This window comes from Grus americana, chromosome 3 (assembly GCF_028858705.1).
Source record: "Grus americana isolate bGruAme1 chromosome 3, bGruAme1.mat, whole genome shotgun sequence".
Classification (NCBI taxonomy): Eukaryota; Metazoa; Chordata; class Aves; order Gruiformes; family Gruidae; genus Grus; species Grus americana.
Genome location: NC_072854.1, coordinates 35328750 through 35345607, shown reverse-complemented (window position 1 = coordinate 35345607; position 16858 = coordinate 35328750). Strand labels below are relative to the sequence as shown.

At 39.4% G+C, this 16858-nt stretch overlaps 1 protein-coding gene across 6 annotated transcripts in view; it reads right to left on the bottom strand.

The window, feature by feature from the left end:
* The window catches only part of MYO6 (myosin VI), a 112718-nt gene that overhangs the window by 82499 nt on the left and 13361 nt on the right, over positions 1 to 16858 (bottom strand). The gene's annotated exons all lie outside the window — the stretch shown is intronic.

Below are 16858 nucleotides of genomic sequence, written 5' to 3'. Positions count from 1 at the left end.
TCACCATTTATCATACTGTAATAAGCCTTTGAGAGACTGACTTCTGATTCTGCTACATTACAACTCTGCATCTTAAGGAACAGCAACCTTACTTTCTATAAAAATACGATATGAAAATTGTTTCAGAGGAATCTATGATGTACAAGCAAAATAGATGCAAAGGTCAAGACATTTAAAACTTAGGCTCCTCAAGTTATGCAGCTAAATAAGCTCCCAATTAAAAGGAGTAATTGATTGCATGCAATGCTCATTGAGCCAACCAGGAAAGTTGCCAGGATTGGCACACTCTCAATGGCTAACAGTGCCATTTTAAATATGCTGAATTAGTCCTCTTTTTTTTTTCTTTTTTACCCTACTTTATAGTCCTTACTCTAATAAGAATAGAGTCCACACAGCTCAAAAGGCTTGCTTCTCCTGGACATTTCTTACTCCTTCCAAAACTCATTCACATACTGAACTGACATGTTTTAGCGATTCAAAATTTGTAGAAAGTATCTTGTATCACCAAGGTGTAACTCACCTCTCTCAGCATGAACGCAACGAGCCTGCCAAGCAGCAAAGAAAATGCTGGCAGCAAACTCCAAGAGCGTATAAGCTAGGAGACATGCCCCACATTTTTGTTTTGCCACATCTGAAGGAAAAAGGAACCTCAAAATTTCTTCACAACCAACGCAGGCTGCAGACCCCTTTGCCATAAGCGGCGGGAAGGAGAGTCATCATCCCACCAGCAAGTTGTACAACCACAAGCAGAAAAGGACACTCTTGTCCCACAGAGGCTCTGCCAGGACATGGGGCACATGACCTGTTTTCTGCTGCCTCCAAGGACTTTAGAAAGGTTTGAAGAGAAGGAAAAGGCTTGCTGTGACCGCTTTGAGAATGCTGTTGGTCTTAACATCTTACTTGTCAAGGAACAAGACAATTTGGTGATTAATGTGAAATGATAGAAGATAAAAAGTAATTCTAAAGCAAAGATTCAGAATGCAAAGTCAAGTGTTTTTTAAATGAAGTAATGTTCTGAAGAGATGGAAAAAAAGAACTATATAGTTCTTAATTTGGTGTTGATATCTGATTTTGTGTTTAAATTTACTCAATCAGATTTTTTCCCCCTGAATGCAATTCATGATGCATGAAGCTAATGAAGATTTTAACAAATGTTTCTAGTGTATTCTAGTCACGTAATTCATGCTATTTAAAACTTTATATTTAATATGGGAAAATGTGCAGTTTACTTTTCCCCCATGAACAGAGCATATTAAGTTCTCTTAACTACTCGTAGAACATTTATGTTCTAAAATCTTGAGTGAAACATTCACTTCTGTTTACTTCAAGCCTTTTGCTACATCCCATGAACTCTACAAAACATCATCATCTTCATCATGTGTTGCAAGCATCATAATATAAATCCTGTAAAACAACATCTGTATTCACTCTCAATTGGCTGATGGCCATTTTTTATTTACTTTAGGATGCTGTAAATCAGATCTAGTATACACTACAGTTTCATGGATTCCATTTTTTAAAGCCAGATCTGACCTCTGAGTACAACTGCTTAGTTGCTAAACAGCTGAGTTTATTTCTGGATATAACCAGGCCTTCATTTCTTCACAAGCCTATCATTTGCTTTTAAAACGCTACTTCAAATTAGTACTTGAGTGATATGTCACGCAACCACTAAAAACAAGGTTCTCTTTTACATCCTGAGTAGCATGGCCAGGGCTCCGGACGTAACCATGTAGCACGAGAAACAAACCCTGAAATTACTGCCAAAATTTCTACCAAAATTTGGAATCCAACCTCCCCAATTAGCATCAGAAGGCTTCTGCTTTGCTCACTGACACGGACTTTTGCATTTTAACATATTCTTAAGCCTATTTCATGCTTTATTAATAAATTATGATAGGTGAGCGTCACGAGCTAAAAAAATCCTCTTGAAGGACAGAACAATGATTGAATTCAGCCACCACCAAGAATGTTTAAGAGAAAGACTTGAGGCTTTGCAAGTGTCTAAGAAGCCATTGGGTGAAAGCAGCCAAATACGAGTGTAGTAGTTATTCACGGGACAATTACTTTTCATAAATACAGCCTGAGAAGTGACACAAAACCAGTTGTAACATTTTGGATTTGGCACCACTCCATCTCTGTCAGCTGGGACTCTGAGAGGCAGCACACTAAAACTGGATACTGAAACCTATCAGGTCATACCTGCTCTGTTATCTACCCCTCCATCTGACGTGTATGCCACTGCCCTTGAGACAGATGCATGAAGTCTTTTCCTGAACCAGCTCTTGAACAGCCGGTTTCCAGCCCAGCATTTTAAGGTGAAGAGAAACAAAATAAGTTCGAAGTTTAACTACCTGATACAAGTCCTTTAGAAAAAGAAAACAGCACTTTTTTGAAGCATGAAACTATGCTTTACTGATTAAGATGTACATATCGCAGAGTACAAACTGGGAAAAATATAGACTTGATGGAGAACTGTCAAATCATATTTTCCCCATAAAAATACAGTCCCAGTTTGATTACAGACCATTCACTAATAGTAATCAGTGGAACAAAGTTCTTTTTCCCATGTGCATCCATCTAAATCCACTCCACACACAGCCAACTTCACTACACCATTTGGAAGAGCACACCATTTCTGAAAGCTATGAAAGCAAAAAGATGGTGGACTTGGCAGTGTTAGTTGGACTCGATGATCTTAAAAGGTCTTTTCCAAGCCAAATGATTCTACGATTCTAAGATCTGTACTCAGGCTAAAAGCACTATGGCAACAAATTTGAGAGCAACACCAACAAACACAAGGAGTCACCTGAATGACGCTTCCAAACAAAGGAGGCCAAAATGAGCCAGCTTCCACATTTGTATTTATACATACGTATTCAGCAAAGATTCAAGTAGTTGATTATAAGGTCTCCACAATTAAGACTTCTTCCAACACGAAGGAGAGAATTCACAAAGGTTATGTTTATAGCTGGGAAGCCAGCCGCCCTACCCTCTTCCTGCAGTCAGCAGCAGAAGAGACCAGCAGGCACCCTGTACAGGGGTTTGTGTCTCTGTCGAACACGAGAGGGACAGTAATAAAACAAGTCTTGGTCTGAAGTCGGTAAACTTAATAGCTATTCCTTCAAATGTCAGATTTTATATTTTCATAATTGGCAAGCAGTAATAGACCTTGCCTTAATTATCAGTAATATTATTCAACACATTCAGCACTGGCTAAACACTAGTAGCCAGCAGTTCAAGCGAGACAAAACTATACTGCACTCCACAGATTACAACAGCAAGAAAAACACATGCCAGCTCTTCTTTAGTTTTCTGCACTATTATTCCCTCTTTTGGATAATGTTTAATAATAGTGTTTCTCAAAAAAAAAAAATCCGCATAACATATTGAAACATATGAAACAACTAAGAATTCCTCAGTTGAAAACTGGCACATTATAACCCCACTTACCTTTACTTAAATATTATTGATTGTAAACGGATGTAATACAACTACATTTTAATTTTGTATGGTATTCAAAAGAAAATAAAACACTACCATTAGGTGGAAGAATTCTAGGAAGGCAAAATAGAGTAATGCAATTTTAAACTTGTTACCAGAGCCCAAAGGTAGGCATTTGCATGATCTAATTCTATTTACTATCCTATGAACAGTTCACTATACTAAGGTACTGTACTGATTGTTGAATTAACTAATTAAAACAAATGAAAAATTAAACCATTAAACAACTGATGGTGTCTCATTAGGATCGCTAAATCCAAGGAAAATAAACTAGTCAGAATAGGCACAGTAGCCAATTATCACGGTGTAAGTAGAATTACATAGGTTATTCTGTACCTTAAAAAAAACCCTACTACTTGTCTGTTTAAGAGCTGCTCAGAATTCTGCAGGTTATACCAGGCACATGAGAATGCTTTGGGAAAGGTCCTGTAGATGTACAAGACAGACCAGATTGAGGAAAACATTGACACATGGTGGTAGCTTACTGTCAGTCGTGTTATTTTTTCAGTCCTAGTTCACAGTTTAACCGTCAGCAAATCAAAGCTTTGGCAGCATTCAGCACTCTACTGCAGGTGAGATAATATTTCAAAGGAACTGCAGATATAGCACAGAAGTTACTCATATTTTTTTTTGAGCTAAATGCAATACAGTCATAACTGCATTGTTTAACAGAGTATTATACCCATTCTATTTTTATTTCTTATTTTTTACTTTTTCAATTTTACTATAAAACTTCGCTGCCCTAACACACTCTAGTTTAGCCATACCAAACTGCAGTTTTTTCATACCTACTTAAGATAACATCAGCAAGGTAACCGTGTCAAACAGAGACTTCTGCCAGCCCAGAAAAGAAGAAAACAGGCTAGAATACAGCACAGCCCAAAGGTATCTTCAAAAACAATTTGCTTGAAAATGTTAATGCTGACTTGTTAATTGCCAATACCTTTTGTAGATGTATGCAAGCAAAACAAAAAGTAATAGTTCACACATGTGAGAACTACTAGATAAAAACTTCTTTTAAAGCTACGTGCTCTGACTGCCGGAGACAAGGTACAACAGCTGATGAAATTATTCTCATGGCATGCTCATTTTCTTGTGTATCTGCATGTATCAACAGGTTTACAATACTGAGCAGCTAGAAAGTGATTTCTGTAGTACTTCCATGAGAATCACTTTTTCTATTTGTATTCATTTTGTATTTAGCATTCACATATGAAATACCTATGCTTTTGTGTTTATTACTCAAAACATTAAAAAAAAGACAAGCCAATCCTTCATGCTTAAAGCACAGGAGAAATTTAGTTCTATTTTCTCTACCTTAAATGTGGCAATTCCCAGTTAAAAAAAAACAACCCTGTTCTGGACCCCAGGAAAGCAAGCCTGCAGTGCTCCGTATCATTTCTCAAACAGCTTCATCTGGAACATCCGTGCTCTCTTTCCACCTCCCTCACTATGGGAAACATTCATGAAAAAGTTCTGAAATTGGAAGGAAAAGATGCAAGAAAAACAAATTTTGTTCCTCAAAGAACAAAGTTTAAGGCACAGAGGAAGGGCTGTGGTAGAGGCAGGTTCGGCAAAAGATCTGTACAGCTTACCCTAAACCATCTCACCTTCCTGTGTCTTAACTGTTGCTGGAGACAATTCATCCCAGCTGCGCTCCTGGCTTTGCTCCCTGCTCCTGGCTCTTCCCCTCCTGGCCACCTCGAGAAATACTGATGCAGAGCAGGAGATGGCCTGGGTAAGAACACGTACTTTGGAAAAAACCCACACAATTACTTTGTCTGCAAACATTTAAATGGCTGTTGCACCCAAATAAGTTCCTAAAAAGAATCAATTTCTTAAGTCAATCAATGGTAAGAAATTTCCTTCACAGGAACTGAATGTTTCATATTTATCACTATTCTGAAAATAAGGTGTTACATGCATTGAGCTGTCAGCAAGCACTCTTCCAGTTCTGAAATACGTTTGTTTTGTGCTTTTCAAACACATCATGTTTAATCAATTATCACTTTTGTATGTACATGCACCTTCCACAGAACAAAAATGTAGCCCATTAAAAAAGGATGAGATCATTAGAAAAGCTCCTGTTCTAGGAAGCGTATCCAACATAATTCTACTTCAACAGAACAGACTTCTTAAAAGGCCGAGTGTCTTTCTGTGGTGGTTTACTTAGCGCCAAGAGCCTCAGTACCGCCTAAGAAACAAAAATAAATACTTCCTGACCAAGAAAATCTGCCATTGAAGGTTACAACGAAGCTCCAAGAAAGCCAAAGGAAGGAGGGTTTGGGCCATCACAACCAACACGCCAACTGGGTGGGTATGGCGGAAGAAGCGAGTCCACAAGAGGGTTCGGAGACAGAAACAGACCGCTCGTTGCACGCCAGCGGAGGAGACAGCAGACATTGCAAATCCTCGCTCTCACGGCCTGTGCTGTGTGAGATGATGACAAGGAATGGAAAAGACAGAAGCTTGAAAGAGACTCAGCAAAGGAAGACAGCAACACATATTTTATATTACCTAGCAGATGCATATTGGCTCATATTAAATCCTGAGGTAATCATGACCACATTTGCACCTGACAGGATGAAGAACGACCAAGGCATATATGAAGGGAAAAAAAGAAAAGCTAATTTCTATAAACCCAAAAGAATAAATTGAAGGGAACAAGTAGCTTCCATCTGTTATCAATGCCAACAGATGTAGCTCTCAGCAAGCTGTAGTATGATTTGCTTAGATCTTTAAAAAAAAAAAAGCACTTATATAAAGCTCTGTTTGGCAACTCTAAAAAAAAAAAAAAAACCACACCAAAAAAAACCCCCAACCAACAGTAGTTCTAGCTTCAAGAATTTCAAATCTACCAAAAAGCAACATCTCACTTTTACTAAGCCTAACCAAAACTGCTGGCTGCAAAAACCTCTGGAAATTTTTCCCATCTGGCAGCAACAAGGGCTGCAGGAGCAAGTGCTTGTGGGGAAAACTTTCCAGTGGACTCTGTCCAACCGGGCTTACTGGTTTTTTGGAAATGCACCCCTCACCAGACCTCTGAGCACCGATGATCTTTGTGGCACTTGATGTCACTGCGTTCCCCACATGCAACTTTGCCCACCTGCGCTCCTCACGGCAAGTACTGACTGGATCTGTTGAGATGTGGCTTACGCAGAAGCATCCTACTGCAGTAACAGATCAAAATGAGAACAAAAAAACCAAAAAAACCCCTCAATACCATGAAAGCTAGGCTGAAATAGTTCTTATTTCCAGCAATGGAATTCTAGTTAATTTCTTAATAAAATTCTAGCTAGTTATAAAATTCTGTCGAACTTCAGCACCAATTCTCTTCAGCCAGTATTCGTCCAACTGCAACTGCTGTTATATAAGACCAAGATGAATTTTGTACAACTCTAAGCTTGTAAAACTCTGAGCACAGAGGTTGTGGTCTTTTGACTATGACATTAGGAAGTTAAACTTGATTCATATTAGGATCAGCAAGGTTTGATGATTTCCTCTGTGATTCCTACTCTTCTGCCAGCTTTTTAAGCTACCATTCTCTCAAGAACATTGCTCCTATTTCAGATCCTACTAACAAAATGCAGAGGTTTCTGTCCCAATTCTTGTTAATTACAATAACCCAAGTGTAGTTCCTTGACAGAGCAAGGAAGAAGTAAGCTGAAGGGATCTGCACAAGTATTTTCGACCAACAGCATACCAGTAACAGCAACCAGCAGAAAGAGGAAAAGAAGCAAAACCCAAAACACAATGTCGAATTTCAGCAAGAAAAAAAAAAAAGCTGAAGTTAAAATTAAAGAAAGAACTCCTCAGTTATGGTCTGGACACTACTTCAGAAGCATTACTAAACAGAAAAGAGGACCAGAAAAACAGATATGGCTAAGAGACAGAGTCTGAAAGAGGCTGTTCAAACCAACCGAACTCGAAAGACTGTGCAAGTCAGCCCCAGTGAAACCAGCGGGCAGTGAGAGGGGAGGAAAGGAAATACAAGGCAGGACTCAGATAAAGGCATCAAAGCAAAATCAAAGGCGTCTTAAGCCACCTCATGATAAAGTGTAAAGAACACACAGGAGCAGACAGACATGCTCTCTTACAGATCTAGCTGGAGTAGTTCAAGCTAAGGAGGTGAACTCCGGAGTTCAGTGCCCCTACAGCTGAGAGACCACACTGTGGGACCACTGGTAGCACTGCTCAAGCACGCTTGCTTAAATCATATTCAACAAACAGCCTCAACAAGGGCAGGTAACTTTATACACCTTCAGTAGCACTTTAACAGTGTCTTTGTTTACACCCTGATGTGCCACCTTTTCCAAATGTAAACATCAGAAGGAATAAATATGTCTTGAAGACTGATGATGACTCTCTCTAAGCTCATGAAGTTTAAATTCTCCTCCAGTTATGTCATTTTCCAGCCTTCTCCACCCATTCATCTTCTACATCTCATACCCTCCTACTGTCAAATTAGAGTCTCCCGTTTCCCCGCCCAACGCACCCTGCTGCCAAGCTATTGCTCATCTTCGGGTGACCTAATACAAGAATTGATGCGTTTGTTCCCTTTTAAGATTACGCACCCGTTGGTTCCTCTTTGAGCTCTGTATACAAGATAAAGCAAAAGCTATCAATCAGCCTCAAGTCTGCCAGGGAACCTTAGCTCCAGCACAAAAAGCAGAAAACCAGATTACACAAATGAAAAAAATAGTAACATGAGAAAGTCTTTCCTTTGACTCCCAAATACTTAAAGGAAATGATATCACTTACCATAAATATTGCTTTGGTATGTAAATATCTGGTCACTAGCTTCCGTAATCTGAATTGCAGAAGCTGCGCATTATGATAAATTATCAGAATCCCAGAATTTTAATCCTCTAATGTCGGCTAAAAGCACATCTTGGTGTAACCAGCAGCGGCTTGTACCAGTTAAAGAGAGCACATACTGCATTTTACATCAGCTTTTGCCAAGCTGATTCAGAAAGAGCCTGAGGTAGACTGAATCCCAGTAATTTATTCTAACTCATATGAACACAGATAAACCCAACAAAGTTCATTGCCTCACAAGAAAATCAGAGGCATATTCCTAATTACCAATTTAAGACTCCCAGGAGGAAATCAACACAGAAATCTGGACACTTCCCTGAGCCCATTTACCTTGTCAAGTTTTAAACTTCAGCTATATAACCCTCTCACTGCAGTGTAATAAAGCAAAACTATGTAAACAAGTAAACACAGCGATAAGCAAGAAAACAATCTGCGCTGAGTTTTATCAGTTTGATAAATACATACATGTATAAATAACAAAAGAGACACATTTGCATGATAATTTGTTTTTAAAGTCCAGCAATAATAAAAAATCCTACAAAGTAATGACAATCAGCATCTGCAGATTAATGGGTACAATCCAGAAACTGTTTATTGCCATCACTCTCTGTACAGAAACTGTAATTCTTTCAGAGACAGAATTAGTTCCTAAAACCGCATACCTTACCAGTTTCAATCTCCTTTATCATCTCTCCACATCAGCTTGTATTTCTTACAAAAAGTACAGGTGTCATCTATAGGTGATGGGCTGAAACACAGACAATCCTCTACAGACAATAGTGAACTCAGGAGAAACTCCCCCTTCAGAAAAGGGTAATTAAAAAAGCAAGATTCTTGTCCAAACCTACTCAATCCTGTCTACAAAAAAAAAAAGACAAAAATCTATTGTCAAGTTCACAGGTGTCATTAGTAAAGTAATTCTGAGGGATGAGACTGAAAGCTTTCTCTTATCATAAGAGAGCATGAGAACCATTTAAGACAGTTTTAACAGCAAAGAACAAAAAAAAAAAAAAAAAAATAGAAGTATCCAAAGCTCCCCAGAGAAAGTGACACAGAACACCTTTTGTCAGCAAACCTACCAGTTTTCTTGGAAAGATGATTATAATGGTCCCATTACTATGAAGCAAGAAAATAGTAATTACAGTGAAAGACAGTAATTGCAAAGAAATCATTTACACTATCTCAATCTCAAAAAAAGATCTGGAATGTATGCTTTAAGAATAAAATCTACGTAAAACCGATGAAAATGATCAGAGGGTTGGAACACCTCTCCAATGAAGAAAGGCTGGAGATTTAGGGTCGGTCAGCCTGGAGCAGAGAAGGCTCCAGGGAGATCTAATTGCAGCCTTCCAGTAGCTAAAGGAGACCGTTAAGAAAGATGGAGAGGGACTTTTTATCAAGGGCTGTAGTGACTGGACAAGGGGCAATGGTTTTAAACTGCAAGAGTAGGTTTAGATTAGATATTAGGAAGACATTCTTTAATATGAGGGTGGTGAGGCACTGGAACAGGTTGCCCAGAGAGGTTGTGGCTGCCCCCTCCCTGGAAGTGTTTAAGACCAGGTTGGATGGGGCTTTGGGCAACCCGGTCTAGTGGAGGGTGTCCTTGCCCATGGCAGGGGGGTTGGAACTAGATGATCTTTGAGGTCCCTTCCAACCCAAACCATTCTGTGATTCTAAAATAATCTTTAATTCTTGTACTATTCCAGAAGAGTTCATATTTTCCACAGAAGGCAAAGCGCTGTAAAGGCTAAGCATCTGAACAGCAACAAACCAGACAAAAATCTGTTAGCACTGATGGGATCTCAGCAGCAGGGCAAGCTGCAGACCATAACAACTTCCACATTAGCCACATCCTGACCACAGCTCAACTCTCATTTTCTGGTATGACACTAGCTCTCTGCAAGGTGTGAGAAAGTCCTGGGCTTCCCTAAACCTTGGTATGGGGCCACACAGATTATGGACTCTGGATCACAGCTAATCTTTGCTAGGATTTTGCCGCAGCGTGGCAGTACTCCTGCCAGACAGGCTGTTTTTCTTACCACTGACTCAGTGTCTCAGGGAGCCACGGAAAGTGATTGATGCAGCTCCCAGAGCTCCGTGCTTTTACGGACCACGGGTTATAAGAAATCCACCTCAAGAACACCACGCTCACTTCTTGTTCAGCAAATGGTTAGAAGATCTAAGGCAAAAGATTGAGATCAAAGTCCGATTTTATTTTACTGACTCATTTTAAAACCTCAGATACATCATCTGAACACTACTCATCGCCCCCGCCATGTATAAAACGTTATTTATTAATTTAACAAGAATACTTCAAGAAAATGCATCCCTGCTCAAAAGACTATGTTAAAGTCAACAGTGACTAAAAATTACCAACTAGCATTACCACAAAAATCGTTATTAATTTTCTGTCCAAGTGTTACAAGATCTATGCAAGAGACCAGCATGGGCTAAACCCATCTTTCAGAAGAAATCTGGGGTAGTTTTAAGGCTTTCATTAGCAAGTCCTGTGGTGCAGGCGATGCAGTGGACGCACTGTCTCGTCATGTGCAAGAGAGCCATCGCTGAGGCTGGGAATTGTACCAAAGCACAGCAGCCACAGGCACACCACAGGTCTCAATAAATCTGATATGAAAGTAAACTGAAAATAACATATGCAGAATCACGGCTAGCAGGACCAACCCCTAAGCATAATTACAAATTCTGTACAGAAGCTCATGCAGAGGACAAACCACCACAGTCACATGCTAAGAACAGCCTATTTATTTTGGCAAGGAGGCCAGAAGTAGAGTCAAGGAAAGCTTTTAGTCAGGTTGTAAATTCAGCCGCAAAAATGTGACTCAGGTGTTCTTAAATTCAAAACTTCCTGAGCAATTACAGCTGGAACAAAATTTCTGGGAGAATGAGCACTGTATTGCTGCCACTGCTACTTCCCAATTGGACTCGGCAGCTCAAAGATGACAGCATTTATCTCCAGCACTTTAGCCTTCATTTCAGACTATGAAATACTCTATGCAAAGAGCACACCTCTGAGATTAGGAAACACATCTAAGAAACGACACACCAGGTCACCAAGCCCTCATTTAGATCAACTGAACTAGTGTCAATTGAAATGTCCAAGACACGTCCATCCTGTGATAATCTGATGCTTAGACACTTTCAAGAGGGTAGTGGATTTAAGTTCAGAAAACAGAGTGAAACTGCTAAGGAAAAAGATACTGCAATCATCACGACTACTCTTTCCTTTTCCTCCTTCAGTTACATGCATATTTAGTTTCTATTTAATTTTCCTTTCTTTATTATCCCAGAATTTAACACTTGTGGGGCTAGTATCATATTACACTAATTTTCAACTCAGGAACAAAATGAAAAATGAAAACACCGATACTATTTTCAACTCTAAGTAACAGTTTTCTCCCATTTTGTTGCTTTTTAGCCCTTCCTACAATATTCCAAATTAAACTGCACACATTGTAGGGCAAAACAAATTAAACATTATGCTTTCAAAACCAAACATGCCTTACAGAAGTCCTGTATGGTCAATTTTAGATATTTCTGGTTTGGACTTTTTGGGGTTTTTTTCCTGTTTTTACTAATTGCAAAGATTTCAATAATATCCATTATCCTAATAAAAGGAGAATTCAGAAATGGAGAGCGTATTATTTACAGATTTTTTTCAAGTCATTATTTGTCCTGACATAAATCTGGAAGATATGTTTTAAAGTCAATGGATCCATCTATGTTAGCAAGTAACACAGTAACAATAGGAGCAAATTCATACAGTGTAACAGCAGCGCTGAGGGGCCAGCGCCCATATACACACATTTTGAGGGTGTTACTAATTCTAGTCTGTACCAAGTATCTCTAGTCTGGTCTCCCAGACTGACTACAAATTCACAGCTGGAGAGCATCAGGTGGTTTCCTAAGGAGCATCATCCACTCCACTTTAATCCAAACAGGATCCAGGTTGGTGCCTGGACCTGCAGTCAGTAAACGCAGGCACCCAGGAGGTTCACCACCAGAATAAGCTCCTGAGATGAACTAAAACACTAATGGAGACACACCTCTACTCATTCTTCATCCAGCTGCTGATGGCTCCTGGCACAGGAAGAGAATTGTAGACTTTTGCTCTAACATAGTCGCAAGCCAGGTTAGGGCATTTTCCCCCCTCACCCACTTCTTTTTTTTTTTTTTTTTTTTTAATGCTGTGCATTCATGATCATATAACATATAGCTACCGGTCATATGGCATTACTTAACCAGCAAGAAAGGCCTTAAAACAATTGAAAGACAGCTTCTCTTAACTTTTTTTTTTTTTTTAAATGACAGAAGCTAACTAATTCTTCCTTCTTCCCTCCGCAAGGACAGACAAACATTTTGCTTTAGACCTCCAAAGTTCAACACTTAAAATGCATGCTTCTTTTAAAAACCGGAGCTCAAACACCAGCCAAACCGAGTTTTCCCCTTCAGACTTTATATAATTGTAGTGATCTTGCTCTCTAAAAACAAAGCACGATTAAAATTATCTCTGGTTCCCTCTAAATTGTCCCCAGACGATGCGGCGGCCCCCAGATACGAGGCACCACCAGGCAGCTCTCACCAACCCACGCAAGGGCTCTGCGCTCTGACGAGCAGCCCTCGCCCCAGCTGCAAGAAGACACCCAAAAATACTGTTGTCTAATCAAACAACAGGTCTCAAAGTAAAATATTGCTTATATGCTCAGCTGGTAACTTACCACCGGCTCCCGTCAGATCACGCCATGGACCGGAAACCTGGAAGCAGCAGCAACAGGAATGCGAGTAAGTCCTGTTCCTGCACGTTTCGACGTAACTGTTCAGCTCTCCCGAACAAAGGCTTGCGCTTATTCAACCTACAAATAACTTGAATCATTGTGTTTTGTCTAAAACTGTGGTATGGATTCCTCTCTCTGGAGGAGATAAATCTTCCCGCCACTTGTAAGACAAGGAGAGATTTGAATTAGGGCTTTAAGCCAGAAGTACAGCTAACATTTGCAGATAAAACCATGTGTCAAAATTTCTGCTCCTGTTCCAACATCACATTATAAAAAGTAAACTTTTCTTTCATTTATGGGCAATATATAAAACATAAATCCAAACTGTTTTAAAAACACACTGGAAAACATTCTTAAAAGTACTCTCCAGGAGAGTGTACAAAGCTCTCACACAGAAGTTTAAAGTTCCCAAATACAACATCAGTGCAATGTCACTCTTCCCTACTAACCAGAGATACCTCAACCAAAAAACCCAAGTAAAACCCTCTTTCCCATCTGCCAGGACAACTCAGCCCCCTTACTCACTATATAATGCTCCACTCACAGTCAACTACAAAACTATCAAGAGGTATCCAGGACTTTTTGTCACTTAGGGAAGAGCTTCCAAAAAAACCCAAAAAACCCCAAAACCAAACCCACAAAACCAAAAATTGCCCAAAAAAGCAGGTGAGGTAATTTAACAGCTCACTGCCCCAAGGGCACAAGTTAGGGTTCCCGGTTCCCTCCTCCCCGCTCAGGCAGCACCAGCCCTGGTGCCTGCAAGCCAGCTCACTGCACTGCAACAGCCGAAAAATATCTCTGCCAAAGTGCATGGTTTAACCCACCTGAATAATTCCTCCCAGTTCAGAAAGAAGATGGCTGAGCTCCACTGCCAGCGTAATAGAAAGTATATCCATGAGAAGGCAGAGATGAGAGCAGAAACTCCTCCTCGGGGCAAGAGCAACCTGTTACCTTGGCTCTCCACATCAAAATATTTGATGCAGAAATACAAAGACTACCTGAAACATTAATTAAGGGTATTTCTTAATGATTCAGTTTAAAACCTCAGACCTTTCTAAACCTAACGTTTTTTCCATAGCTTTGAAGATTTTGTTCAATATTTCTGAAAAGTCACCAGGTTTTCTCATCTCCCCCAGCTGGTGTTACCTGTAACATTTTGCAAAAAATCTAAATATACGTACAAGCAAGGCCTGAATTACCTGGACTCAGCTTGAGCTCAGATGTTCAAGGCCAATCTAGAAAATCATTACTTTTATCTTCAGAGAATAGAGAGGTGCATTTTTAAACATTTCAAAAAGAAGCAAGTGCATACAGTATTTACCAAGTAACTGTATTTTTTGTTCCCATGTTTGTGCAACACAAAGGGAAAAAGGACAACATAACAGAAATTCCATCGGTGGAGCTTCTAGAATTGATTACTGGCACTTCTTTGAGCTATCCACTGTCAAGGACGGTCAACATCACATCTCCCAACTGTAAAAGTAGGGCACTTCATGGGATCACAGAGATTTGGCCCATATGACCTTTAGGATTTGAGTAAGGGTCTTCTAGAACAGTTACTTTTAACTGCTGGTTTGGCAACCCCCAAAAGGGGATTGAGAAAACAATAATATTCCAAAGACTCAACAGATGTGAAGTTTCCAACAGAATCCAAGTGCCCAGCAAAAACTTCAGGGGGTCCAGAAATCAAAAAGACTAAATCGTTATTATGGATAACGACCAAAACTTAGTAGCTGACACGACAGGTTCAAACCACATATCAGGTACATGTTTGCACATATAAACTGCAGCCAATACGCTTGCCATGGAGACCATCAAGAAAGGCAAACAAATGGAATTGCCTAAATGAGTGAGAAGGACCAGGTGCAGGTGGAGCAGAAACGCACCAAAGAGCCACTTCCACTTAGTACTTTTATTTAATTAACATTCTTGAAGAAATTTCTGATTTTCTCAACAGCATCCCCAAGAAACAGGCACAACTCAATTTAATTCAACCTGCTATACATCATTAGGATTCACCCAGGTGACACAAGAGGAAAACCAAATTTAATTAGATCAATTTAGATCAGTTGCTATAAAATCCATGGGTTTTGTTATTTGGCACATTTAAACCTATTATCCAGTTAATCAATTAGAGAAGAGGATAACGTGAAATAGTTCTTAAGCGTGCTTCAAAGAAACTTAAATCTTCTTATATTTTTTTTCTTTTAATTCAAACACCTTCTGTGATCAAGAGTAGCACCTTTAAAGCCTTCCTCCAAATTTAGCCCAATCTAACTGAATACTTTCAAAATCCTTCCTGCTTAAAATTGTATTATCACTAATTTCTAAACTTGAAGACGCCCCCTTGTTCTTCCAAGGCCAAGGCAAAATATTTTCTTCTTGCACATCTTTACTAATTTCCTGTATATGCTCAGTACCAGCCACATAGAAATTCCATGAAGTTTTAAACAAACCCTTTACCAAGCAAGAAAGAATAAAGATCATGTAATCACAGGTTAAATATATACAATATTTACATGGAAAGCAGACTACAGAATTCTTCGATCTAGCAGAAAAAGCCATAATACACAGTCACTGGAAACAGAGGCCACACAGACTAGAAATAGGGACTATTTTAAACACAAAGACCATCAATCATTTTGAAAATCTTTTGTTGATTTTTTTAACCAGTAACACAGATTTTGAATTAGAAGTAGGTTTTTTTTCTTCCTAGTTCGTTATTCTTCATTCTGATTTGCAAGACATCACACCCAGTCTGCAAAACAGCTGCCTTTTTTATTTATTTTCAGTACATATAGAGACCCAGCCTAAGATAAGTGCTAGTGCCTTCTGCCAGAAACACTTGAGAATCAATTCCTGTTTGGTTTCAGCATTTGCAGATATTGCAAGTACTCAGAAATGTCAACAATGACAATTAAAAGGTCTAGAAGACAGTTCAAAAAGTCACACACAAAGTCCTCATGATAAAAACATGTAATTAATGCATTTGTGATTACAAGCAAGACCCTCACCGCTGATTGCCAAACAGTAAACCACAAAACAGTCCCTGATTTTTTCAAGGAAAAATAACACGTTACTAGTTTTTAAAGGATGAAAATACAGTTCTAAACCAGACTGATCAAAGGTACAGAAGAGACTGTGCTGCTCTTGAAGGAAAGTCTGTGGGATCTCATGAAACTTATCAATGAACCCGCAAGAAGACAACCTGACGACTCCCTTGCTCAAGGCTTTACAAAGCACCCTCCTCAGCTTTCTGGACTTCTGGTCTACAGTGCTCCAACTCAAGTTCACTCAAGCACTCTATCTGGGACTCCAGTCTGGAGGTCTTCAGCACTTCCTATATTCCAGCAAACATATTCTTTATTGCAGATGCATATGGTCCATATATCTTCTTTGAAAATTTGAGCTCCATACGAGTTTAAATTACAGCGATAAGGAAATCCTACACGAATGTCAGGTATGACCAATACAAATTCCTCATTGTGAACAGAAATATTTCAAATCTGCTTTCATGATGGGTATTTCTTCACACTGTTGAAGGACCTGAACACCCTCTTGGTGGGGCTAGGGGCATTAATACTAAACTCCTCATAGATTTCCTGTATTTCCTCTCTGGAGTAAAAATCTTCCTCAGGGAAGAGGTTTTGGTTTTGAATTGTTCATGGGAACTGGAAAACTAAAAGCTTATAACTACAGTTGTCTTACAACATCATATGATTAGAGATCTTCTACAGTCATCT